The 26,696-nt window shown below is 49.8% G+C and overlaps 1 protein-coding gene across 17 annotated transcripts in view; it reads right to left on the bottom strand.

The window, feature by feature from the left end:
- The window catches only part of MAPT (microtubule associated protein tau), a 96,970-nt gene extending 74,225 nt beyond the window's left edge, over window positions 1-22,745 (bottom strand). For 10 of the 17 annotated variants that reach the window (XM_027626378.2, XM_027626380.2, XM_027626382.2 and 7 more), the window contains exon 1: window positions 22,587-22,745. The gene's annotated coding sequence lies outside the window, so the exon portion shown is untranslated. The remainder of the gene's footprint in view (window positions 1-22,586) is intronic. The other 7 variants (XM_027626388.2, XM_027626387.2, XM_027626389.2 and 4 more) reach the window with 4 other exon arrangements.
- Window positions 22,746-26,696: the final 3,951 nt, after the last annotated feature.

Here is a 26,696-nt window from a genome sequence, read left to right as displayed (position 1 = left end):
CATTCCCAGGCCCTGCAGCTGGAGCCTGCAGAACCCCCCCGCCCCCGCTGTCTCGGGACTTCAGATGTGTCCCCTGTGGGTTAGTGGGTGACTGGGGAGGGGAGGGTGTGTGTGTGTGTGTGTGTGTGTGTGTGTGGATTCCAGGCACTAGGAGGCATTTGCAGGTGGCAGGGCCTGGGCAGCCACCCCATACCTTGCCAGAGCCTTCCAGTCTGGTGTCCCTGAAGGACAGAGATGGGTCAAGGGGCGGAGCTGAGCCCCTGCAATCAGGCACGGTGTTGAAGAGCCAGGCAGGAGGTCCACAGCTTGGGGAAAGGAGGCCCCTCGAGGCAGTGATGCTCAGGCTGGAGTGTCTTCCAGGCCAAGGATGAGGAGAGGACTGCTACACCGCTGAGTGTGGTCCTTAAGGGCTAAGGGACTGTAGGAAGGTTACCTAGCCACCCCGAGGCTCAGTTTCCCCAGGTGAAAAGATGGATAGAATTGCAAATTCAATGGGGCAATGTAGTGATGAAATGAGGTGAATCAGGAAGATGAGATGAACCAGGCTAACCCGTTAGCTATTACCATTTTTGTTTTGTTGTTTTTTTTTTTAAAGATTTTATTTATTTATTTGAGAGAGAGAGAGAATGAGAGAGAGAGAGAGCACGAGAGGGAAGAGGGTCAGAAGGAGAAGCAGACTCCCCGCCGAGCAGGGAGCCCGATGCGGGACTCGATCGCGGGACTCCAGGATCATGACCTGAGCCGAAGGCAGTCGCTTAACCAACTGAGCCACCCAGGTGCCCTGTTTTGTTGTTATTGTCAACTCCAGCCAGGCAGCTGCTCAGTAGGAGGAGAGCAGAGGAGTTGGGGGAAAGCCCAATCCATCTTCCGAAACAAACAAAAACAAAAACACAAGAGGGACCTGAGGCCTTGGATCTGTATAAAGCATGTGCACTTACAGGTGAATTACAGGTGCATACAGAGCCCAGGAAAAACACTTCCAGTACTTACCTTCTCCACCTACAGCTCACCTGGAAGGTTCCCTATGGCCGCCAGGTGCCCAGGCTAGCCCACAAAGGCCTAGCAACAGAGCTCATGTCTCAGATAGACCTTAGTAGCTTTGAGCTGCCAGGCCCATCTTGAGCTCCCCGTGAATCCTTCTGAGCTGTGAGCCCACTGACCTCCACTAGAGCCCAGCAGCAGGGAAGGGAAGAAAAGAAACGTCAGCAAGGCGGAGTAAGTAGTCAGCTCTGGTTAGGAGCCCACAGGTTCCCACAAGCTCATTTGCGGGTGTGGCCACAGGAACTAACCTGAGCAGGGCTCTCTGCACAGGGTCTGAGGAAACCTCCAGGGTCCTCCGCAGGGTAGGGGCTCCCGCCTTGGCAGGGGTGAGGGTGCACTGGGAGGAGGCTGGGGGGGGGCGGGCGCCCTTTCCTCCAGTTCCTGGCGAGACCCGGCATGTTGGATGGGAGTGGAAACAATCCAACAGCTCGCCCAGGTGGAGGGGTGCGCGGCCAGGGCGAGGGGTGCGTGGCCAGGGCAAGGGGTGCGTGGCCGGGGGGGGGGGTGAGGTGGCAACAGACAGGGCAGGAGTGGTTAGTGTCCCTGGCAGCTGAGGGCCCGCAAAGACTCAAAAACGCCGGAAGGGTGGAAAATGGGGTTATGCAGATGAGTTTTTTCAGAATGGTATCTGTATTTTTTTCTGATTATAAAAGTAATTCATGCTGCGGTTGGAATTTTTGATAATGAGAATCCACTCATGTGTTACTAATAATAATAATAAGCTTTTAGCCACACACACACACACACACACACACACACACACACACACACACAAAAGAAATACAGACCTATTGGATTTGGGAAAAAATGCAAATGCAGGTGGTAGAAAGTGAGAGTCCCTCTGTAACCCATCTTCAGTTCCACAACCTGGCCTCCAAAAGCTTAATGACACAGGGGCATGTTTGCAGGGTGTCACAGTAGCTGTTCAGGAGTGTAACTAAGGGCTAGTCACTCGCTGTGCTCTGCCCTTTATATGAATCATTGCCACTCCTTAGCCACAGCCCTGAAAGGGAGGTGCTATTATTCCCCATTTTTCAGATGTGGGACCAGGCTCAGAGAGGTCAAACGACTTACCCACGGTCACACAGCTGGGAGAGGGCAGCCCGGAGTCAACCCTGGTCTGCCCTCCTCCCAGGCGTGGACCCTTGCCACCACTTCTCATCCAGTAATTCAGAATGAGAGCGGGAAGAGGTGGGTAAACTGTGTCTCATATCCGTTTCTTGAGTAAGACATGGTAACCACAAATGATTCAAACAACACTTGGGGAAATTTTTTGAGCCACTAAGAACAGACCAGGCAGGTGCAAGGAGGGCTGACCTTCCAGGAGCCCCCATAGCTGCTTTCGTGCTAACGCGGGGTTTGGGGAAGGCAGACTTTGGAAATGAAAGGGAGGTGGCTCCAGGAGACAGCAATGGAGGAAATGGCCAAAGTGGACGGAAAAATGAATGAGCCCACTGCAGGCTCTCCTGGGACTCACCACACGGGTGGGCGGAACGGGCTGTGGGTTGTGCAGTTCTTGCTCACACCGCAAGGTGTCCACAGCTGGGACGTGCTTCATCTCCGTGGGCAAGAAAAACCTCATTAACCTAATGGATATTTTCCAGCAACAAATGTTGCTTCTGCATTTAAGCACACCCGAGGGGAAAGCTATTCCACTAGGGACCCCCAGGCATCCTCCAGGAATCGTGGATATGCTCTGGGAAAATTAGCAGGCGTTTTTAAGCAGGGTGTATGCTTCTCCTTTCAAAAGGAGCGAAGCCAATTCAGCCTGGCTGCTTTAACAAAAATCCCTTGACTGGCCAGGTGGGTCTGAGAGTCCCCCTCCAGCAGCCCAGCCATTGCAGGGAGGCAATGAGAGGCCTGGGACGGGATGTGCAAGAGGAGGAAGGAGATCTGTGCCATGAACTTGCTGTGTGACTCTGGGGAGGTCACTTTACCTCTCTGGGCTGTTATCTCATTGCTCAAGTGGCTCTGGCATCTGTTAAAATGCCAAACTCGTGGGCCTTAACACCTTGCACTGGCACCTCTGCGGATTTTTTCTCAGTATAACCTCAGAGAACAGGGGAGGTGTGAGAGAAAGGAGGGTCCCTCGAGGAGGGAAAAAAAGGAAAGGGAAAGTGGTGATTCATTTTAAGGATGTCATACATTTGGGGGCAGCTCCCAACACTTTCACCTTTCTCTGCTAGCACCTTCATTCTCCTCCATCTCAGTCCCCCCGTCAAATGGTTGACAGAGGCCGTGAGCCACCATCATGAGGGAACACTGGTGACTCGGTCAGGAAGGCAGCAGAGGAGGCCTGGGCTGTGGCTAGTTGGTGGGACCAGGTGGCCTCTGGGGGTTCTTCCACCTTCAAGGTTCTGGGAGTTCAGGGTCCTACAGGCCAAGCAGACTGAGCCAACAAACAGTGGGAGATGCTCCGGCCTGGGGGGGGGGGGCAGGAAAATAACATTCTAGCCACGGCTGTGCCTGTCAGCCTCTCCGGAGAGTGCCAATAGGACAACACGGTAATTAAAACTGAAATGAGGCCCTCGGAGGACTGGCTGGAACGTCTCTGAGGACTGCTGTGTTGTATCTGAAAGAGACTAGAAGTGCCTTTTTGCGTCTCTGGGTGTGGGAAGTGTCCCCAGAGAGCAGGGTCTTGGGGCCACGTTCTATGTCCTTCAAGGAACGTGGGGGGTTCCAGAGGAACTCCAGACAGGCCTTGGAGCACAGGGTGCAGTCTGCTCACAGAAGTTACTCCAGAAGAGACAGGCAGCGGGGCCAGGTGGACACAGGCCCGGGCCTCGAGGGCTGTGGGCAGAAAAGTCACCACTGCCTTGTCCCCACTGCTGAGGTGCTAGAACGGCAGCTTCTGTTCTTCTCCCCTTCCAAACAGGAAGTGCCCCCTAGCCTGCAGCGGGGGAATGAAATGAGGTCATTTGTGCGAAAACACTGAGAGAGAAAATAGTGTTGAAGCTGTTTCTGATATAAAAGGATTGGGCATGAAGATCGTCAAGTGGCACATCGTCCGGTCTCCCCCCTCCCCAAGGAACTCACCCATGGGGGTCTCACTTGGAATGCAGGCTGCCAGGCACGCCGGAGACCACCGTGGTGGCTTGTGGGGCTAGTTTGGGTTGTCACAAACAACGACAAGGCTTGGGTACTTAAAAAACACAGGGACCCACCTCCCCTTGTCTTCCTGCCCCCCCCCACTTCCAAGGGAATACTCCAGAAGGTGCTCTCTGTATTCAATTACACTTTATATATGCTTCACACACACACACACACACACACACACACACACACACACACACACACACACTGCGTATACACGCTCCTGGTAAGCTGTATTCCTACAACTCATCTGGGAAGTCCTTCTGTCTAAGGCAGTGAAGTGCCCAGGCTAGCCCACAAAGACCTAGTTACAGAGCTTCCGTCTCTCTGAAATGAGAGGGTGAAGCCACCTCAGAACTTCTCCACCAGGGGTGTCATGCCTGTCAGCTTTGCCTCAGGGGCCTTTGAAAGAACCCTTCTTCCAGATATTTTCATCCTTCTAAGAAGAGCTAGGGCCTAAGCATATATATGAATTTAGCTTTAAAAACATATACATATGGGGGCGCCTGGGTGGCTCAGTGGGTTAAGCTCTGCCTTCGGCTCAGGTCATGATTCCAGGGCCCTGGGATTGAACCCCAGATCGGGCTCCCTGCTGAGCAGGGAGCCTGCTTCTCCCTCTGCCTCTCTCTCTCAAATAAATAAATCGTTTTTAAAAAAGTTTTAAAAATTAAAAACATGTACACGATTAAAAAAATCAATAGTAGAGTACAGAGTGACAATGGCATGTCCTGCCCGCACCCATGATTCCTCTCTCCCAGAGGCTACCATCAAAATCTGATTTTCATCCTTCCTTCAGATTGGGCTCCATATACACGGCCTCATTCACAGGCATTCTCCCTCTTTTTGTACAAGTGGGAACACATGGTAGTCCCCTTGTTCCTCGCTTAGCGTGTCTGAGGGAGTGTCAACAGCAGTGCATTTTGGGGGGGGGCCCACTTTAGTCAACCAGTTTCATAGCAATTATTTCCAGACTTTTGTGTAACAGACGACTCCCCAGTGAATCCCCATACAGATTGCCCTTGCTTGCATAGAAAGGATCTCTGCCACCTGGGCCACCAACAGCGGCATCCCGCAGTGATTTATCAGCAGTCTTTTAGAATCAGCAAGCTTGAGCATCTTTTCAGTCCCCACTGAAAACTTTGGCTTTTTTTCCTGTAAACCACCCTTTTTTTCCTCTTTTCCCAGGCATGGGTATTTTGGTAAAGCCTCTGGGGCAATCCTGGAGTGTCCCAGGACTCCCTGCGTGTTCTGGATGACCCAAGGTCCCTGAAAGCGCTAACACCATGGATTCTGTGAGCATCTTTAAAAGCCCGAGAGTCCAGGGACCGCCCAGCTTCTACGTGGGCCCCACCACCCCTCAGTGGAAGGGCGCAAGCTTCCCCAGGGGCAGCTCTGGTATTAGAAATGTGGAATCACCCAAACTCGGTGATTGGCAATATTTCGTGTGATTTATCTCGCAGGGTTTGTCATGGATGGGATCCGTTAATGCCCAACTCCTCCACCCTTACACAGAGCTTCTGTTTTATAGGAAGTGCTCAAGTGACTGTTGAAAGAATAAATCATTAACACCTGTCTAATTGCCCCCCTCTTTTGTCCAGAGGGTAGATAGTACAGTTCAAATGGGTTCAGTGGAACTGTGCTTACAAAGACTCCTAGTGTAAGGAAGTCTACTTCCTGACAGCCTCAATCAGCTTTCTTGCAAATTTCTAAAGCCCCTTTCTTTGGCCCTGGCAATCAGGGTTGCCAGTTAAAATACAAGGCGCCCAGTTAAATCTGAATTTCAGATAAACAACAACTGTTTTAGTGTAAGTATGTCCCAAAGACTGCATGGGACATGCTTAGAGTGATAGTTTCCCGTGGCCACTGTAACAAATTACAAACTGAGTTAAAACAACAGATATTTATTTTGTCATAGTTCTGGAGGCCAGAAGTCCAAAATCAGATTACTGGGCCAAAATCATGGTGTTGGCAAGGTCTCGCTCACTCCCGCCGGAAGTTCTCGAAGAAAATCCTTTGTTTGCCTCTTCCAACTTCTGGTGGCTGCTGGACTCCACGTCACTCCACGTCACTCCAACCTGTGCCCCCTGTCATCAGTCACAGGGTCTTCTAATCTCTCTCTGCCTCCCTCTTGTAAGGACACAAGTGACTGCATTTATCACCTGCCCAGATAATACAGGATAATCTCATCTCACGATGCTTCAGTTGAATGACATCTGCAAAGATCCTTTTTCTAAATAAGGTCATAGTCACAGGTTCTGGGGATTAGGAGCTGATATCTTTGGGGGGCATTTTGCTGCCTATCACACTTACACTAAAAAAGAAAATTGTTGTTTATCTGAAATTGAAATTTAACAAGGCATCCAGGAGTTTAATTTGCTAATTCTGACAGCCTTCCCTGGGCCTGAGTTTCTCCTGAGATGGCAGGGACTTAAGCAGTTTGTCTTACCTGCTCATCACTCCTCCTAGAATGAGCTTGGGGACCAGACCCAATCCTGCTCATCAAAATCTTTTGTCTTTGAAGTAGGGCTCATGATTTATGGTGGCATTCCGGTTTTCAGGAGAATCTAAAGGCTTAAACTAATACGAAGTCTTAGCTTTTGAAAAGATTCTGGCAAATGATGCACGCATTTCTACTTTTAACACTCAAAACTCCAAATGCTGACCTACACTCCTCCCCACTTCAGGTCTTTATATGAAAGCATTAAGAGAAAATATAGCCTTGGATTTGTTTTCTTTGTTGTTGTTTTAAAGATTTTATTTATTTATTTGAGAGAGAGTGGGGGGAGGGGGAAAGGGAGAGAGAGAATGTCAAGCAGACTCCTGGCTGAGCACAGAGCCTAATACGGGGCTTGATCCCATGACTCCTGAGATCACGACCTGAGCTGAAACCAAGAGTCAGACGCCCAACTGACTGAGCCACCCAGGCACCCCTGTTGTTGTTTTTAAAGACTTTATTTTTAAGTAATCTCTACGCCCAACTTCGATCTTGAACTCAAAATTCCAAAGTCAAGAGTTGCACACTCCTGGGTTAAATGGGTGATGAGTATTAAGGAGGGCACTTGTGAAGAGCACTGGGTATTGTATGAATCACTAAATTCTACACCTGAAACTAACATTACACTATGTTAACTAACTGGAATTTATTTTTTAGTTTTTTTAGATTTACTTATTTGTTTTGGAGAAAGCGAGCACGAGTGGGTGGGGCAGAGGGAGAGAGAACCTGAAGCAGGCTCCTTGCTGAGCGTGGAGCCCAAGATGGGGCTCGATCTCATGACCCTGAGATCACAACCTGAGCAGAACACAACCTGAGCAGAACACAACCAAGAGTCTGATGCTCAACTGACTGTGCTACCCAGGCGCCCCAACTAACTGGAATTTAAATAAAAACTTGAAACTACAAAAAAAAAAAAAGTTGCATGCTCCACCAACTGCGCCAACCAGGTGCCCCAGAACTGTATTTGATACAAAAGGACTGGGTATTAAAATCATAAAGTGGGAGGTGCTTGGGTGGCTCAGTCAGTTAAACGTCCGACTCTTGGGGCACCTGGGTGGCTCAGTCGTTAAGCATCTGCCTTCAGCTCAGGTCATGATCCCAGGGTCCGGGGATCGAGCCCCACATCGGGTTCCCTGCTCCGCAGGAAGCCTGCTTCTCCCTCTCTCTCACTCCCCCTGCTTGTGTTCCCTCTCTCGCTGTGTCTCTCTGTCAAATAAATGAATAAAAAATCTTATAAAAAAAATAGCCTGACTCTTGATTTTGGCTCTGGATATGATCTTGGGGTCATGAGATCGAGGCCCACATCGGGCTCCACACTGGGTGTGTAGCCTGCTTACAATTCTCTCTCCCTCTGCCCCTCCCCCCTAACTCACTCGAACACACTCTCTCAAAATAAATAAATAAATGATCATAAGGTGGCATGTCACCCACAAATATACAGGTTACACACCTATTACCCTTTCAGTTCTCAAGTCTCTTTAAGAAAGGCCTTAAGTTTCGATCAGTATTGAATTCACGCAGTCATCCATCTATCCAATCTTTAAAGAATTATCAAGCATTTATTCTGTGCCGTGTGCTGTGCCAGGCACTGAGGATACAAAGAGGAGCCGAACATTGCCCAACAGATGGAGGTGTTCGGGAGCCTGGCGCCCCGGGGAAGCCCCAACAGTGGAATCGGACAAAACTGTGGAAATTAAACACAAGATAATGGGCCCTAGTGATGTGAAAGCACAAAGTGTTAATCAATTTGCTTTAAAATAGTCGTATAGAGAAAAACCCAATTAATTTGCTAATTATCTTTAAATTCTAGCAACCGTTTTTAGCTGTTAATTAAGGAAAAAATAACTTGTATTACAAGATGGGTTACTTAGTGGGGTCTGCTTTAACACGATAGAGGTTTCTTCCTCTCCCCGTGTCTCCCGGATCCCTGGAAATGTGGGTGATGGCAGCAAAGCAAATCATCAGGGCAAGTCCAGCGGTTCAGCCCAGAGGGGGGCTGCTTGGACTCCGTGATTTCTGCCTTCACCTGCAGTGCCACTCCCTCCCCATTCCTAGGGTACAGGGAGCATTTCAGGGGGCACAAATTATGCCCACAACCCAAACACATCTTATGCTGAATAGACTTTTAAGAAGAAAAAGCAATCTCTTCATTTAATAATCATAAAGCTAAAATTCCAGGTCACTGACATATATATATTTAAGAAAAAAAAATCAAAAGCTTTTTTTTTTTTTTATCCTGGGGCAGGGTGTGGGAAGCAGTGAGGTCTCCTCTCCCCTACCCCCTACTCAGGCACAGGCCTTTTAACAAGTAGTAAGATCCCTCAGGCTAAAGCAATGAATGGAGATCCAAGGATGGAAAAGCCAGGGTGAGGCCTGCTCTTTTTTTTTTTTTTTAAAGATTTTATTTATTTATTTGAGAGAGAGAGAGACAGCGAAAGAGGGAACACAAGCAGGGGGAGTGGGAGAGGGAGAAGCAGGCTTCCCGTGGAGCAGGGAGCCCGATATGGGGCTCGATCCCAGGACCCTGGGATCATGACCTGAACCGAAGGCAGACACTTAATGACTCAGCCACCCAGGCACCCGAGGCCTGCTCTTGAGAAGCAGCAGTTCTGGGTTCAAATCCCAGGTCGGTCTAAAACTAGCCATGTGATTTTGAGGTGCCACTTAACTTTCCTGAACCCCACTTAACCTCCCTGAACCTCAGTTTCACGATCTGGAAAAGGGAAAAGAATTTTTACAGGCTCACATCAAGAACTAAATGAGATCATATAAACTGTAAAGTACTATCTGCTTGTTAGCAATTCGGGGAAAGAGGAGACCCCCCCTAGCACCCCGACATCACACCATGTAGGCCACCCAAATGTGAGCCCTGCCCCATGCCTGGTGTTAAAAATGTTCCCTTATGACTCCCCTCTCCCAAATATCTAAATAAGAATGTTAAAATAAATCAGCTTTTTAAATGAGACTGACCATTCCCTAATTAGTCCAAATTAGAACAATATTAGTATGTCCAGAAAGCCAGGTCATCCCAAATGTTCTCTTCAAACTTGGGCCCACTGGGGACAGGGTCTGTTCTACTAGAAGGGAGCAATCCCAGGAGCCTCAGTCATTAAGTGCCAGTGACGTAGGGTCTGGTGCCTATAATGTGGCCCTAACCTTTGATGATGAATGAGCTCCCTGCACCCAGAGGCCCAGATGTGGCCAGCATGCCCTGGCCGGTCCAATGGCCAAAAGAGCTGCCCTCTGCCTAGCGTTCCCATGCTCCTACCTTTGCATCCAGCGCTTTGTGCAAAGGGGTCAGCACCCTACAGCTCCCACCCAGATCCACGAGAGCTAAGCAGGCCTGTGCTCAGTGCCGAGACCAACAGCATTCCTCCAGGTGGCCCCATCTTTCAGTTTGGGGTGCTTTTAAGAATTTTCTTGAAGAACGACTCACACTACTCACACCCTAAATACAATTTATTATTATGAATACCATGAAATGATCACAGTTCTCCCCCCACCCCAGAAAAACCCAAGAAAACAAACTAGGATGGGAATCTCACATATGGTATGTAGTTTACTTTAGAGCTAAGTGGATTAAAAAAAAAAAGTTGGGAAAGAGGGAGGCAAGAACAGAACTGAGAAATGGCTCTTGTTTTCTTTAGATGCAAGGGTGGCTGTGGAAATGCATTTCAGTATCATAAAAGTGCCTGTTGAGGCTGCAATTCTAAATACGCACTATGTGTGACCCCCAACCCTATCCGTGTTAGCCTCCTTTCTCTGCTCCCCATCATCCCCCCTTTACCTAGTCCTAGAGGTGAATGGCGGTGGTGTAGACACAGGGGAAATAAAGTGGATTGTCAAGTGAGGGGGATCAGACAGTGCACCAGGAGGCTGTACGATGCCACCCAGCCCCTCCCTCCCTCCCACTGTGACCCTTTTTCCTAAGAGCAGACAGGGAAACGCCCACTTGGAATTAAATTTCTCCCTGTAGACACTGCCTGGGAACCTGAATGTCATCTCCCCTGAGTTTAGACACCCAGGCCCCTCCTGGCCACCTTTCCCAGCACTCGGTCACACATAAACCCTCCACAGAAGTGTGGCAGGTGTGGACATTTTTCATGCTTTGTGTAAACTGGAAGAAAAATGAGCTTCTCTATTGGATAAGTGTCGACCTGCCCACGACACTAAATTTGGTTCTGCTGTCCCCGGCGACATGAAACCACAGCCCAGTTTAGAGGCTAGCTTTCGGTTTAAAATACTTTCTCCAGTCTCAGGTTGCATATGACCCATTCAGGGAGGCTGGAGGGCACAGCTTCTCGGGTCATTCGCACTAAAGACAGGTCTGTTGGCGTGGAGAGTGGACCGCGAGAGGAGGCATGGGAGGCATGAAGGCAGCAAGGCAAAGGAATTGGGGAGAAGCATGATCTGGCTCCCGGGTGGTGAAGTCTCTGGGCCTCAGTCGGTTCCCCTGCAAAATGAGGATGATAATCTCTGCCTCGAGGGGGAGGGAGGGTTAAATGAGGCCATGTTTTTAGTAAAATAAATGCAACCGGCTAGTACCGTTATTATCAGCATCTTCATACAACAAAATTAGTTGAGACCAAGAGGGAGTATGTTAAGTCCATCTGAAGTAGGGCAGCCGGGCTGTTGGCAGGCTGGGGTTACACACGTGCCCTGACATACTACCCACCACCCACACGCAAGAGAAGCCCTCCACTCCCAGGACAAACACAGCTGGACGATAACCCAGCCCCAGCTCCATTCAAATTCTAAGTGCAAGCGCTTCAATTAATACACTTCGCCAAGCCTCTGGCCACCACACAGCCATCAGAATATCGTACCACCTAAGTCAACTCCAGCCTTTAATTTAATCACTATTGCCTTAATCGGTTCCCTTCCTGGGCTGAACACTGAGTAGCCAGAAGAGGCTGCCCCTGGGCATAATTAGAATAGGAGATTCTGTACCAAGTCCCTGTCTGATTAGGAAGAAACTGAAAACCCCTGCGAAAACGGAAAGGCTCCCAGGAAATGCCATCTGATGGTCACGATACAGGTCAGGGAGGCCCTCGCCCCTCTCCGGAGAAGTCGGCGCCAGCAGGGGCAGGGGATCACCTGAGATTACGCTACAGGCACGACCACGCTCTGTCCTGTCCTGCGCTTTAGACGTCTTCTGTAAAGAAGGGAACCAACAAGACCAATACAGGCTGGACTGCAGCTGCCTGTCCATCCCTGCTGGGCACGGGCCCTGCTGATGGTTGCTCACCCCTGGGAACGAGCCTGCACCATCCTCCCACCAAGAGGGGAGCAGGGTGGCGGCAGCTGAATGATCTCGGGCATCGGGCTCCACTCAGCCCACGGAGACTTCAGATCCGGCGCCTGACTCTGTCTCCCTGTGGCATTTGTCTCCTGAGGAGCTCGAAGGCATTCTCATAGATGGTTTTATTTCAGTTCTGCAACTACCCAGTGCGAAGGGAGCCTGCATTATCATCCATTTGGGGGTGAGGGCATTGCACAATCCCCATTTTACAGATGGAAAAATGGAGGTACAGGAAATCTTCCACTTCGCCCCAGGTCTCTTAAGTTGGTAAACAGGAAAGGTTGCAATTAAATTCAGGGTTTGGCAAGCAAGCCCACGCAGTGGGTGATAACAGGCCCACAAAATGAGGCGATGCCTAGCTTCTGGAATTCAGTCTTGCCAGCAATAAATGATAAGATCTTTTTTTTTTTTTTTTGGTTCTTTATCACTTGGCCCAGATTATCAACTTATAACATGAATCCTGCCAGTTAAAAAAATTTTTTCCCATGCATTTCCCATCAGACATCAAGCATCGGTTCATAATTATTTATAGCACTTCAGTGACACTGTAAGGGATTTATTTCCATGTATTTGGTCTTTATTAACACTCTGCAGGGAACAGAGTGCAGCCATTGCTCCCCGCAGGGTTAAAGATGGAGGGACTTGAGATACAGGAGGCAGAACTGAACCTAGTGGAGGTGCCCAGCAGGCTGGTCACACAGGAATAACCCTGGGGAAAGATTAAATAGGGTTAAAGCAGGTTCAGGTGAGTTTGTGACTGATCACTCCATTATTCAAGCGGATTTAGGGATGTTCTTCGAAATCCTTCCTTTCTAAGCTGGGCTCACAGTGAGGCACAGGCAGAAGCTGCTGCACGTGGGTTGGGGCCAGTGTGGAATTTCCCTGTTCCTAGGGAAAAGACAAGACAGCATGTGGATGGCAGAAGGGCTGGGGACTCTTCCAAACAGCTATTCCTGGTGATTCTTGGCAAGGGGAGCTTTGAAAGGGACAGGTTCACACGAATTTATACCGCAATTATTACCGTACCCCAACACAGAAGATTATATACAAGTGTTTTACTCATGTATACAACCTTTGCTTGGCTTATTAACATACCTTGATTTAAATTCGGATGCATTACCAATACTAAAATTGAAAGCTGTCAGGTGTTCAGCAAACCTAATATAAAAAGTCTAGACCTACATCAAATAAGGGAGTAAATATTCACATTTAAATATATAATTATAATTATGGGGTGCCTGGGTGGCTCAGTCGGTTGGGCGTCTGATTCTTGGTTTCGGCTCGGGTCATGGTCTGGGGGTCCTGGGATGGAGCCCCATGTTGGGCTCTGCGCTCAGCAGGGATCTGCTTGAGATTCTCTCTTTCTCTCCCTCTGCCCTGCCTCCCCCTCCCACACGTGTGCTCTCTCTCCAATAAAATAAATAAATATTTAAAAAATATATATAATTATAATATTTATATGTACATATATTTTAAACCAAAGAGATTCTTTAAGTTGTAACTTTCCCTTGGGCGTTAAAGCATTTGGTTTTAGATTATTAATTATCCAATAAGCCTCTTTTTGAGGGCTAGGCTGTGGGAGGGGGCATGAGTTAAGACAATAGTTTGGTGCCAATATGACCTACAAATCAATGGCCGAACTGGATTTGGTCCAGGACAATTCCATTGACACATAATTTAGAACACTGGTTCTCATTCAGGTCCTTTACCCTGGCGGAGGGACACAGTTCCACAGTTCTATGAATTGGTCTTTCCCAGCCCTTCCTTCTTGGCATTATGTGTTGGCTGGAGATCACATGACAGCAATTATGCACCCAGGGGTCTTCTAATATCCTTGGCGTCCGGGGGAGGAGGGCCCGAAGATGAAAGTGCATCCCTGGGCTTTTTACGCTACGACTGCAGACTAAGTCCGAAGACAACATCAGCCAGCCTTCCTGGGAAAACAGAAAACTGGGCCACAAATGGGTAGGCAAACTAGCAGCTGGGACCAGAGATAATTACGTCCCTCTGCCCTTAGATGCCAGATTGAGCAGGAGAGGGGGCAAGACCAAAGGAAGGGCCATGAATGGAACCTCATTTCCAATGGCTTCAGATTTAATTCTACCTTGCTGATTCAAAATGGTTTTTAATAGTCGGACCTTTATCTAAAATCTCTTCACTAAGGAGGGTTAATATAGTAGATGAGATTTATATTTATTTTGGGTCTTATAGGAAGAATTTTGTAACACCCCCTTAACCTGGGATTTTATGTGAATGAATTCAAAGTGCTGAGCTCATCCTGGAAGGCAGGCAAGAGATGGGGCAGGCGGGGAAGTTGACTGCCCACAATTCACTTAATACCAAAGTCTCCACAGTGGGCCCTGTCCCAGCTGACACCATGTAAGAAACAGAAAGGAAGGACTGTAAATATTCAAGGCTGGGTCCAAAGGACCCGATGTCCACAGCCAAGGCCTCCTCCTACCACAGCCAACCTTCTAGGCCCGTCACACTTGTTACCATAATCACATAATTTAAATAAGATGCAAGCCGATGAGATTCGAGTGCAAAATGAAAGGCAAACTCTTAAAATCATTAATTGGTTTTAGGAAAATCTAGTTGAACACTTTGGAAAGACTTCATAAAAGTGAGTAATTTTTTTTTACTGTCAAACAAGATATTAAAGACTGTGAACGAAACAGTAAAACTCTAGAGAGATTCTGCATTCAGATTACTCTGTAGTGTAAGCCCTTTTTCCAAGGAGCTAAAATCTGAATTCCTAAACAATGTATTATGAGTGTGGCTTAGGTAAAAAAGACAAGAAACTCCAACCAACTGATCCAAACACCAGGAGTATCATTTCATAACGATTTTTCTGATTTAATGACTTTTTAAAAACTAACATAGTATGACCCTCAGTCTTCATTTCATAGATAAGAAGGCTTCTTAAACCAAATTTAGTAATTCAGATATGAGCATGCTCATGGGATGCTTGGAGTTTCCTGGATTCAGAACATGTTGAGTTTGTTTTATTTAACATTTTCTGCTTGACTCTTCTCTTGACCATGAAGCCCGCTTGCCAGTTTACCAACTTCAACAGCCTGCTTAATTATTTCATTTGTAAATCCTCTCCTCCACTGCCTTCCATTACTTTCCCAATTCCATCTGTGCTCGCTTTTTTTTTTAAAGATTTTATTTATTTATTTGACAGAGAGAGACACAGCGAGAGAGGGAACACAAGCAGGGGGAGTGGGAGAGGGAGAAGCAGGCTTCCCGCTGAGCAGGGAGCCCGATGTGGGGCTCAATCTCAGGACCCTGGGATCATGACCTGAGCTGAAAGCAGTCGCTTAACGACTGAGCCACCCAGGCGCCCCTGTGCCCACTTTTTATTCAGTGAGTAAGCTAGTAAGAGCTCTGAACCCAACACGCTAGCTAAGCCGGGTCACCATTCCCAGGATGGTGGGAGGGTGCGGTTCAGCTCCGGCTGGTGTGGAGAGCACAGTCTATTCCTGGCGTGGAGCAGATTTCAGGAAGGAAGAGGAGAGAAGCGGAGACAACAGAAATAAGTTACTCTGCCTGCTTGTGGCAAGAACTCTGTCTGTACATTTAAACATGGGTGTGTGGGATTTTCGGGGGACCGGGCAGCTGCCCACTTCTATCTTGATCTTTAGTCAGTGCAACAATTTATCTGTTACAAGTGTATCCATCACCAGGGTCAATAGATGCCTTTGCACATTCATCACAAGTGTTGATCCAGAGGCTGCTGCCCTTGAGACCATTCACTAAGAATTTTACTATGTGCCATGCCCTGGGCTAAGCGCTGCATCCCCTCCTTACCCCCTTTAAACCCCACAGCAACCAGGGAAATAGGTACTGCCATACCCCAAGGTGAAGACAACAACAAACTCCCCAAGAGGCTAAACAACACAGCTTGGGTCCCACAGACACTCCACTCCCTGGATTTGCACCCAGGAGGTCTGATCAGAGTCCACACCCTTAACCACTAGCCAAACCTAATACCTCTACCTGCAAGACACTGCCCTGCACAGAGGGCCTGTCGAGGAAGAAACAGTGTCTGCCTTCAAGATGCTCAGTAACCGTCCTTGAATAGCTGAGGCACAGAATACATTTTGGGCGGATTCATTCAATAGTGCCCCTGATTGGAGCAAGTACAGAGCCCACTGAAATGCCAATGCAGCAAAAAACAAATTCAGATAATCCACCTGGAAGTCATTCAAGTTTGTATTTTGGGGAAGCTGGTTTTAGCTGCACATCTGCAGAATGTCTCCTAATCAGAGAACCCAGAAAGTTCAGAAACCATCCCAAGATGGTCTTACACTGCTTGCCCACACTCAGGCCAAGGCCATCTGTGCAGGAAAGGAACCTGGCCAAGGTGGCGGGGGCATGGCGCCTAGAGACAGGAAAACATGGTTGGACAGTAACCCCTTTGGTGAGGTAATAGGGGTGAGACCGATGTGTATGGTGTATGTCTGATGGCCCACATAGGGTCGGCTGCAGAATGACAGTGGCCTCCGATCTTCCCCCAGGTGGAGTGGCAGTGTGTCGTGGGGTCGAAGGATTCCAGGCAGTTCCTCTGTGCCACAGCATAAAGGAATATTTACTGCAGAGACTGGGCCCCAAGAAGTAAGAAAAGCCTCCAGGCCCACCTTTGCCAAGGGAGCCCTGAGATTCCTGCATGAGGTCCTTCCCATGTCCACCCAAATCAACTCAGTCACAGGCTCAGAGCTGGTCCCACTGGCTGGTGCCAAAACTTTGATCCCTCTGAGGGCACTGTCCACTGTCCATAGATGAGTATCTGCTGTCCCTAAAACTTCACCGATTTGACCGTGACCATAGCTGAGTCTATGTCATGATCCCCCAATCTTGATTTCTAGCCTTCTCTGAGCCAATCAGAACCAGCTGTTCCTTTGTATGACAGAACGGTCTTGAAAACCTGGGTCTGGGGGAAGAGGTTTAAGGTCCCTGAGATATTTTCTCTTTGTTTTATAAACAGAGACACAGAGGTTGAGTTAAATCCTTTGCTCCATGTGTCAAGGCTAGATCAGAAATTATGAGCTTTAGGTTGTGCTCCAATTGCAGACTCTTTCAAAAGTTCATTTTGTGAGTCAGTGGCTTTGGAGTTTGAATCTTCCACTGGGTCAATGTTACAGATCATGCTTGGGTTCCCAGGCTAGCCCACAAAGACCTATTAAAGCCACACGTAGCTGAGAAGGGGAGGGAGCTAGGGTCAGACTTCCAGCTCTACCCCTCACTGGTTGTGTGACCTGTAGTGAGTTACTAAACCTCTCTGTACTTCAGTTTCTCCATACGTAACAGAGATAATAACAGCACCTGCTACCAAAGGGGGCTGTTGGGAGGATGAAATGAGATAATCTCTGGGGAGCACTTAGAACAGTGCCTCCTAAAAGACACTCCTTAAACATAAGTGCCATTATGATAGGAATGCCAAAGTAACAATGTTTCTATAGCAGGGCTTCTGACCCTGGCATGAGCGACATTTGGGGCTGGATATTCTTTGATGTGGGGGACTGTCCTGTGCACTGCAGGAGGTTTGGCAGCATCTCTGGCTTCTACCAACTAGGTGCCTGTTGCACCTACCCCAGTTGTGAAAAACTGGCTCAGCTGGTTAAACATCTGCCTTCGGCTCAGGTCATGATCTCAGGGTCCTGGGATCGAGCCCCATGTTGGGCTCCCTGCTCAGCTCAGCGGGGAGTCTGCTTCTCCCTCTCCCTCTGCCTGCATCTCTCCCTGCTTGTGTTATCTCTCTCTCTCTGTGTGTCAAATATATCAATAAAAACTTAAAAAAAAAAGCATCTCTAGACATCTCAATGGCCCTGGGGACTGAACACCACTGTTTTAGAGGAAAACAGCCAGAGTCCCAGCTGGAATATTGGGGTCCTCTCCCGGAAGCAGCCCAGCTGGTCAGGCAGCAGTCTTCTCTTCCCCTCACCTGCTCAGGCGTGCCCCTCCATGTCAGGGCTCCTGCAAATCACCATGGAAGCAGCAAGGGTGGCAAGTTAGGAGCGATTAATCAAGTGTATATTTCTGGGGATGTGGAGGGATTGAGGGGCAGTTTTTAAAGTGGGATAATGAAAAATGCAGGGCAGGAGGAAGGGGAAGGGGCAGAAACAAATGGGGTTTCCCACCCCATCTTTCTGACCTCTGGCACCAGGAGAACCTACAGTCCCAGAGATGGCAGGGCAGGGTCTTCTTTCCCCTGGGGTATTGTGTGCTTTCTTCCCACCCTCTCTCCTGAACTCTTCTGGCCAACCAGGGTGGGGTGAGCAGTGGGGACCGGGCTCTGGGGCCAAGGAGTGCTGTACCGGGAAGGGAGAAGGCTCGGAAGCAGAGGAGGGAGGGTGTGGAGGTGTACCAAGGGGCACAGGCCGCTTTCTGGGTGCCAGTTGGACACTGATAGGGGACAAACTGGGCTGGATTTGTCCCCAAACCCTCCTGATGCCATGACCTTGAATATAGCCCCCCCATTCTGTTTTCTTTTTGCCACCTTTTTGACCTGCATTTTCCCATTTTACCCACTTATTTGTATACCTAGCACTGTTTTAAGCCTCTGGGGGTGTTTTTATTTGTTTTTGAGTGATTCTTTTTCAAGGTGGGAGTAAGGAGAATAATATCTAGTTGGAAAACTATCACGTGTTTAACTAGAAAGTTAATATATGTTCATATACAGCTGTGGAGCCACTCAAACCATATTCGTATACATAAATGCTGAGGGAAGTTGTAATAAAACACAACTTTTAAAAAATTTTCAACAAATGGGCTTCATGAACTGATGTTAAAAGGGCAGAAAGAAAATTCAGCCTAAACAAAGGGCACCACAATCCTATTACATCTTCAGGCTGGCACTGCCCTCCAAGGGCATGTGGGTCAAAGCGCCTATTCAATAGAAGGGGCTCTTTCCCCAACTGGAGTATATCTGACCCTTTCTCAGTCAAACTGATTCTAAGTTTTCTTTCAGTTTGTGGGAATAATCCATTTCTTTTGTTCCTGTCAGGGATGCTGAGCCTGATACCTGAAACCAGTTCAAAGCCACGCCCTTCCACCAAGGGCAGGTGCAGAGGAGGTCTGTGTGGGGCAGGCACATACAGACATGGACTGTCACTCGTCCAAACCCAGCAAAGCCAACAAAACTCTCCCACAAACTATCCAAAGGCAATCCCAAGAGCCAAGCCTGGTTATTGCAGTAAACACAAGCTGTTTCAGAATCAACTGCTGGTCAAGAAATTGATTAGCTTCAGGAGTCACTCGAGACCAGCCACTGGGATGGAGTGGGATGGGGTGGTAATTCATTTATTGTTTAGAGGAAGGGTTTGGAGATGGAGGAATAGATAAGCGATTCTTATCTAGCAAACCTAAGCAGCATCATAAAATGCAAAATAATACCTTCATTAATTTTGGTAGGAAAGACATTTCTTTTTCTGCTGTAGGATAGGTCAGTTGGAGGGGTAAGGGACCAAAAAGCCATCCTGCCGAACCTGAGCACACAGGAGAAGTGGCCTGGAGAGCCAGGCCCCGCAGTTGCTCTCCCAGGTTCCATCATCGATCCCAACTCAGCCCAGCTGGAGACCGGGCCGGGAGGTTCCTGGGTGCCAGAGGCCAAGTGGGGTCGTAAATGAGCTCCCGCCTGATGGGGATCGGGGACAGGAATCGATGGCCCTCGGATCCGTGCCCGGACATTTCCCGTCGGAGCATGGGCGCAAATGCTGCATCCCTCGAGATCCCGGGAGGGGGAGGGGGGAAGCCGTTTAGTTCAAGCGCGCGGAGAGCTGGGATGGTGTTTCCAAATCCGCGTACGAAGATCCATCCCCTGGCGCCCGGGATGCCGACCGAGAGACCCAGCAAAGCGCCAACACATTTCAAAATGGAGCAAAATCGCGGACGTCTGGACTGCGCTTTGTTTCCGGCATTGAGCTAAATGTGCTCGCTCCCGCCACGCTCCCTTTCCCCTCATCGACAGGAGGTGACCCCTCCGCCCTCGGTCCGCCCCGGGCAGCCGTGGCCGCGGGCTACCGGTTCTCAGGGCCGCTCCGAGACCCTCGCTCTGTCTGGAACCTGAATTCCGCGCCCAGTTCTAGGGTGGAGGGAGTGGAGAGGGGCGAGCGGAGAAGATGCTCGAAGCGATCCTTGAGCCTCTCCTGCACCCCACCCTTGGCGGACTCAACTCTTCAGGGAGGCCCCACACTACCCGGGCTCCGACCTCCGACGCTACAGCCGGGAAGGTTCGGCCTGGCCTCTGGCGGGCTCTCGACCCCGAGCCGGATCATTCCCTGGACATTCGGATCAATCTGTGCGGCTCGCGTGCATGATTCGGTTCCAGAGATGTTCATCCCTCTCGGAACTGCGCCCCCGCATCAGTCTGCAGCGATAGAATTAACCAGAAAACCTCGCGGACCCGGCTCATCGCAGGAGGGCGAGGCTCGGACTCCTTTGCCAGGGGTCCATGCCCCGCTTCCCCGCTCTCGGCCCCGTTCCAAGGGAGGTGGTGTACTCGGGCTTTCAAGTTAAAATCTTGTACGTTTCCAAAATAATATTCGGCCACAATAATAAGAATACACGAGGGACGCTGATCTGGGTGGCTGAGGCCGCCGGAGGCCCATTATGAAGAGTCACCCGCTCAGGGTTGAGGTGAGGGGGTCTCCCTCCAGCGGCCTGGTAAAGACTGAGGGGCCGCGGCCTCGCCTGCCCCTAGGGTTCTCAATCTTGGCTGGGAAGGGGCAGGGCAACGCCCTGAGGTCAGTTCTTGGGACGCGTGTGGTTTCCATAGCAACATCCTCTCCGCGCCCCCCCCCCCCCCGGTCATCTCAGGAAAAATGGGTGTGGCCCGAAGCACAGGAGGAACCCTCTTGCCCCCTTACATTCTCCTGCCCCGCGAAGCAACAGGGCATGAAGCGATGAGGGGCTCCGCCTGTGCGCTGTCCCCGCCACCTCCCAGGGGTCGCTGGTGACCCTTGGTGGGCAGCCCGTGGGAGGTGGTCCCCAGGCCTCTCGGGGTGTAGGGAGGGTCTTCCTCCCTCTGCGGCCACCCGCACAGCGCGCAGAGACCTTAAATCCCAGCCCTTCGGCCCCGCGGACTTTTCCTGGCGCGCCGCCCGGCTCCGGGAGGGGGTCGAGCGGGGTCACGCCCATTCCATCCGTGCCCCCAGGGCTGTGACCGGGGTTCCTTGACCCCAGCCAGCCCGAGATCTAACAGAGGGCTCGAAAATGAGGGTCGGAAAATAGGGGGAGGGGCGGGGGCCTAGGTTAAACCTCTCATAGATAAGAGCCAAAAAAACCAGGGCTGGCAGCGCAGATCACGTAAGCCCTACAAACAAAGCATCTAGCCCCCGAGAAAGATTCCGGGTGAACGCCCCCAGGGCTCAAGCCCACAGCAGCAAAATACCAAGATTTCAGCGTTGATTACTCCCCCCCACACACACACACACACTTAATTACAGTCCCCGCCCTGTCCTCCAAAGCCTAGCCACCCGGCTTGGCACGGTACAGTAAAGACGTGACACGCCGCAAAAAGATGGCACCTCGCGTTTGGAAGGGAAAAAAAAGCAGGGGTGGGAGTGGGAGGAGGCAGAGCCTACCCTCCCCTTCCTTGCCCACCCGGGTCCACACCCACTGCCGCAGTGAGGGGCGAGCCTTGCGCGCCAGCCCTGCGCCTCCGGCAGGGAGCGCACACGCCGGACGCCAGGCGCAGAGCGCAGAGAAAGGGGCCCGCCCCGAAATGCACCTGCAGCCCCCGCGCCTGTCTGTGCGCGGCTGCGGCTGTGAGCGCCAGCGAGCGGGGATCCGCCGCTGCCGAGTCCTTCCACATTGCAAGGCCAGGTGACTCCAGCCTTTTCGTCTTTCGGAGCCTCAACATCGGTATCCGCGCACTACCTTCTCTCGGGCACGGCGCTGCTCGCGTCTCGGTGCCAGGCGCGCGCAGGGGGAAGGGCAACTAAAGTGACAGCGCCTGGACCCCTCCCCATCTCCTCGATTCCACTCCCAGCCCCCAAATGTCCCCTGTGGGTTTCTGAAGGAGGAAAACGGGGAGGGGGTGGGCCACCGCCTTAAATCAGGGGCAGTGAAAGCCCCACTGGAATTGCTGCCGGGGAGGTGTAGGGAGGGGCAGGCAGGGTTCATCTTTTCTAGAACCGGATCCATACCTTCCTGAAGGGCTTATGGCCAACCAAAGCAGAGAAATAGGATTACAGGTTCGGTTTCGGGGGTCGTCATTGGACACCCCCCAACACACACACATAGACGCACGCCCATTGCGGCAAAAGGTGACGATCGAGAGTGCACAGCAGCCCCTTCCCCCAGGTCACCGCCATCCGCGCCCCACCCTTCGGGCACAACCTCTGCCCGGGTCCGCGCGAAGCGGGTCTTTAAGGACACCCCCTAACACACACACACACACACACACACACACACACACACACACACACAAACGCGCGCGCGCGAGCGCGCGCGCGGATCCCTGCATGGGTGCCTTTCCAAGCCGCCCTAGTCCCAGCCCCGGAGCGCACAGGGCGCAGGGAGGGGCCCCAGCCGTTGCCCCCGACCTATGCTTACCTCATGAAACCCATCTCTGAGGCAGGGGACAAGGGGCGGCAGCCTGGGGGTGCAAGGGGGTGGACGAGGAGGCAGATTTAGGAACCTCGCGCTTACCTTATAGTCGACAGAGGGCGAGGACAGTAGAGGAAAGAGAGGAGAAAGTGGCTGTGGTGGCGGCGGCAGAAGGTGGGCGGCGGCGGCGGCGCGGCTGCTGGTGCGGGAGCTGGTGGGTGGCGGAGATTGCGAGCGCGTGCACCAGCGAGAGGGCGCGCTCCCGAGGCCGGCGGGCGGCGCAGGCGCGAGCAGCGGGAGCGCGAGCCTCCCCAAGGGAGGGGTGGGCAGCGAGGCCTTCGCGGACGTTTTCTCCTCCGGCCACTAGTGGGCGCGCGCGAGCACCCCACCACTCGGCCCGCCCCAGCCTCCTGGCTCCCTCCTTTCGACGCTTCCCTTCTCCTGACTCCCCTCCCTCGACACCTCGAGCCACGGCGCTCGCCGCTACGCGCATGCGCGTTCCATGGAGCACGCGCACTTCAGGTCTCCTACCGTGGCTGGAGTCTTTGTCTTGTCTAAGAGGTCTCCGCCCTTGGGAGAGAGGCTAGGTTCCCCGCCCTGGGTTTGGGAAGAAGCTGGTGCTCCGTCCCCCAGATCCGCTGCCCCTTTTCCTTATTGTCCCGGGGTGTTGTCCTATCTCGGAAAGGTCCTGGGCAGGTTTTCACATAGCTCCGCAGTCCGTCCACCCCGGAACTCGGGGCTTCCACTGGGCTCGCCCTGCTTACGGCTGGCCAGGCATCCTTAGCCCTTGAGTTTCCTGAAATGGTCTCCCTTGTTGGAGATTAGTTTCCCTGGGTCAGCTTCCTTTCCACCTGGTTTCTTTCCACCCTTGTTATTGGCCAAAGTGGATTTTTAGTAAATCCACTTTAAACAGACTTAGTCGTAATACAGGTTTTTGTGTTTTGTTTTGTTTTTTAATAAGGAGCATTCAAATGTATTGTTTATCCAACCGTGACCCTAGAATAAAATTTTAAATTAGACGAAGTTTCCAATAACCCTTATCACGTTGCAAAGTATTTTCATATATGCAGTTATTTTTAGCTTGCTTGTTGAAACACCATTATTCTGTTAAGTAGAACTTGGGATCTGAATTTCCAAGTGCCTGCTGGAGATTCTCACCTGGATAGCACACCTCACTGAAATTGACCAGTGACTTTCATTCCCCCAGTCACCCGGCCCCCGGACTTTGGCCTTACTTGGTCTATCCAACATTTAATTTAAGCCCTGGCAGTGGGAGGCTTTATATGTATGAGGGTTGGGGAGCAGCCATCTTGTGCTAGGGGCATGGGGCATGTCCCGAAGCTTTAATGTGCATAGCACTTATATTCTCTTCAAAAAAACCCCAAAGCCAAAAAACAATATTGTATGTTACACGTTAATACAGAAAGCAGGCTGTTAAAAATGTTATTCACACATATTATTGGGAGTACGGGATGGGTGATGAAGATGGGGAGTTAATTTCTTCAACCACTGGATCTGAGTCTCTGGAATTGACCTTTTTATTGTTGCAGCTGCCACCAACCTAGTTAAAGACTGCTACCTTGGTTGTGGAAATGTAGTTACCTTACTGGTCTCCCTGTTTTCCTTTTCTCCCTATGTCAGCCCACCCTGCACCCTGTAGTCAGATCAGTCTGAGGAAGCAATCATTTTTATCATGGCACTCTCTTCTCAAAAGTATCTAAAGGTTTCTAACTGCCTCTTAAATGAAGTTAAACTTAGCCTTGAACTCCTCAGCATTCAAGGAGCCCCTGTCCTCTCCAGTTTTCTCTTCTCTACCCTATGGTCAACTGATCCTGTTTGGCTGGCATTTCCTCACCTCTACTCTGGGGTTTTCTTTTGCCGACAAAGTCCTTGCCCTCTCTTCCCTTACCAAGGTCCTACCTAACCTTCAAACCCTAGCTCAAATTTTGCCAAAGTCTCCCTAGTCACCCTAACTGAAAGGGGTATTTCCAACCTCTAGAAGGAACTTAGAAAAGTTATTTATCTTCTCTGGGAAAGTGGAGAGGGAAGTGGAATTAATATCTATCTTGTAGCATTGAAGTTTTGTTATCATCCCCAATTGTTTCCTTTCCCTTTTTCCTGCATGGGGATTATATGTCCTAGCCTGTTACCATGTGATCTGCGCTGCCTCCACTCTAATTCCCCACTGGTGTTTGACTTTGGCCATGTGATGGTCTTAGGCTAGTAGAACTAATGGACATGTTGTAGATTTGTCTGAGCAGAAGCTGTAAGAGGCATTGCAAATTTCTACTACTTTTGTTCTTTCTTCCACCACCAAAATGACATGTCCTATAGGGCTGCACCTTCAGCCTAGGTCCCAGAATGAAAAAAAAAAAAAAACACAAGGAAGTACATATAACATGAGTAAGAAATAGACATTTATTGTGTGAATCACTGGGATTTTGAGAGTTGTCACCACAGCAAAGCTGATGATACAGAGATTAAATAAGAATATATACATTCTTTTATATATATATTTCTATATTATATATATATATAAATTTCTTACACTGTGTGTTTTTGTATGTGTGTGCATGTGTATAAAGTTTCTTTGCAGTGCCTGACAAATAGTGGGCATTCATCAGGTGATAAATAGTAGTTATTTATTTTATCATCATGTTTGTTATCAATGCTTTTGCTACGTGTGATTTTATTTCTATATGTAAAATAAACTATAGCAGTCGAATGAACAGGCATCCTCATTCGAATTTATTTCCTTTAAGATAAAGATGATTGTGGGGTGCCTGGGTGGCTCAGTCGTTAAGCATCTGCCTTTGGCTCAGGTCACAATTCCAGGGTCCCGGGACTGAGCCCCACATCAGGCTGCCTGCTCAGTGGGGAGCTTGCTTCTCCCTCTCCCACTCCCCCTGCTTGTGTTCCCTCCCTTGCTGTGTCTCTCTTTGTCAAATAAATAAATAAAATCTTAAAGAAAAGATAAAGATGATTGTGAACTGACAAGGACCTGATAACACTGTGGTGCCCTGATATTGAAGATCACATTTGCCTACCTTAAACTGAAGCAATGAGTGCTCAAACAATTGTGAGCCAATCTGTCATTTAACTGTATATGCTGTGGAGTTGGGGAGTCTTTCCAGATAATTTAATCACCGTGGGTAGCTAATGGCTCACTAATTGAGGCCAAGAAAATGCATCCCCTCCTTTTCTCCCTGCCCTTCCCTCTTGCTGAAATAGAAATCTCATGGCCACATTCAGCACGCCATGCCCACCCTAGAGAACCATAGAAGGTGGAATGGCATAGGGAAAGAGAACCAGATTAGGTTTCAGAAGAGTTGGGTCCTAATCTTAGCCATTTTGTGAGTCTTTAGACAAATTCATTAACTTCTCTGGACTTCAATTTCTTTATGTAATAGTGTCCCAGGTGGGTTTAGAACTAAGCTCCAGTTACCCATAGAATTTGGGCACTCTGCTACCAAATCTATTCATATACAATTTCAGTCAAGGTAAGCTAAACTGTTGGAGTGCCTGGGTGGCTCAGTCGGTTAAGTGTCTGCCTTCCACTCAGGTGATGATCTCGGGGTCCTGGGATCAAGCCCCGCATCAGGCTCCCTGCTCAGTGGGGAGTCTGCTTCTCCCTCTCCCTCTGCCCCTCCCCTCTGCTTGTGTTCTCTCTCTCTCTCAAACAAACAAATAAAATCTATTAAAAAAAAAAAAGGTAAGCTAAACCGTTGTAATAAACAGACCCCAAAATGTAATAGCTCAAACACAACTCCCTTCACAGCCTAGGGGGGCAGTGTTCTGGGTAGGTAGGTGTCTTCCTCCACTTGAGGTTCAGCATCCCAGGCTCCTTTCAACTTGTGGCTCTGCCACTCCTTAGAGCCTTCTTGTTGTTTGCTTGGTTGGGGCTGGGTCATCGCATCCTGGGTCCAGTTGGCAGGAGAAGGAGCAAATGGAGGAAGCACACTGGCTCTCTTAGAGACTGGACATGGCATCTAATCATGTTCCACTGTTAGAATTTAATCACATGGCCACCCCAGCTGCAAGGGACACCAACATATGTGGAAGAATTGAGAAGAAGAAGAGAAAGGATTTGGGTAGAAGGTAATAGTCTCCACCATACACACCTTGATTTACATAGAGGGTGAAAAAGACCCTTGGGAAAAGAACTTGAGCTTTTCTATCATAAGATTCTCACATATGTGACTATGTCAGCAG

The sequence above is a fragment of the Zalophus californianus genome, chromosome 16 (genome assembly GCF_009762305.2).
Source record: "Zalophus californianus isolate mZalCal1 chromosome 16, mZalCal1.pri.v2, whole genome shotgun sequence".
NCBI classification, from domain to species: Eukaryota; Metazoa; Chordata; class Mammalia; order Carnivora; family Otariidae; genus Zalophus; species Zalophus californianus.
The sequence above is the reverse complement of the archived record's forward strand: the minus strand, read 5'-3'. Positions and strand labels throughout refer to the sequence as shown.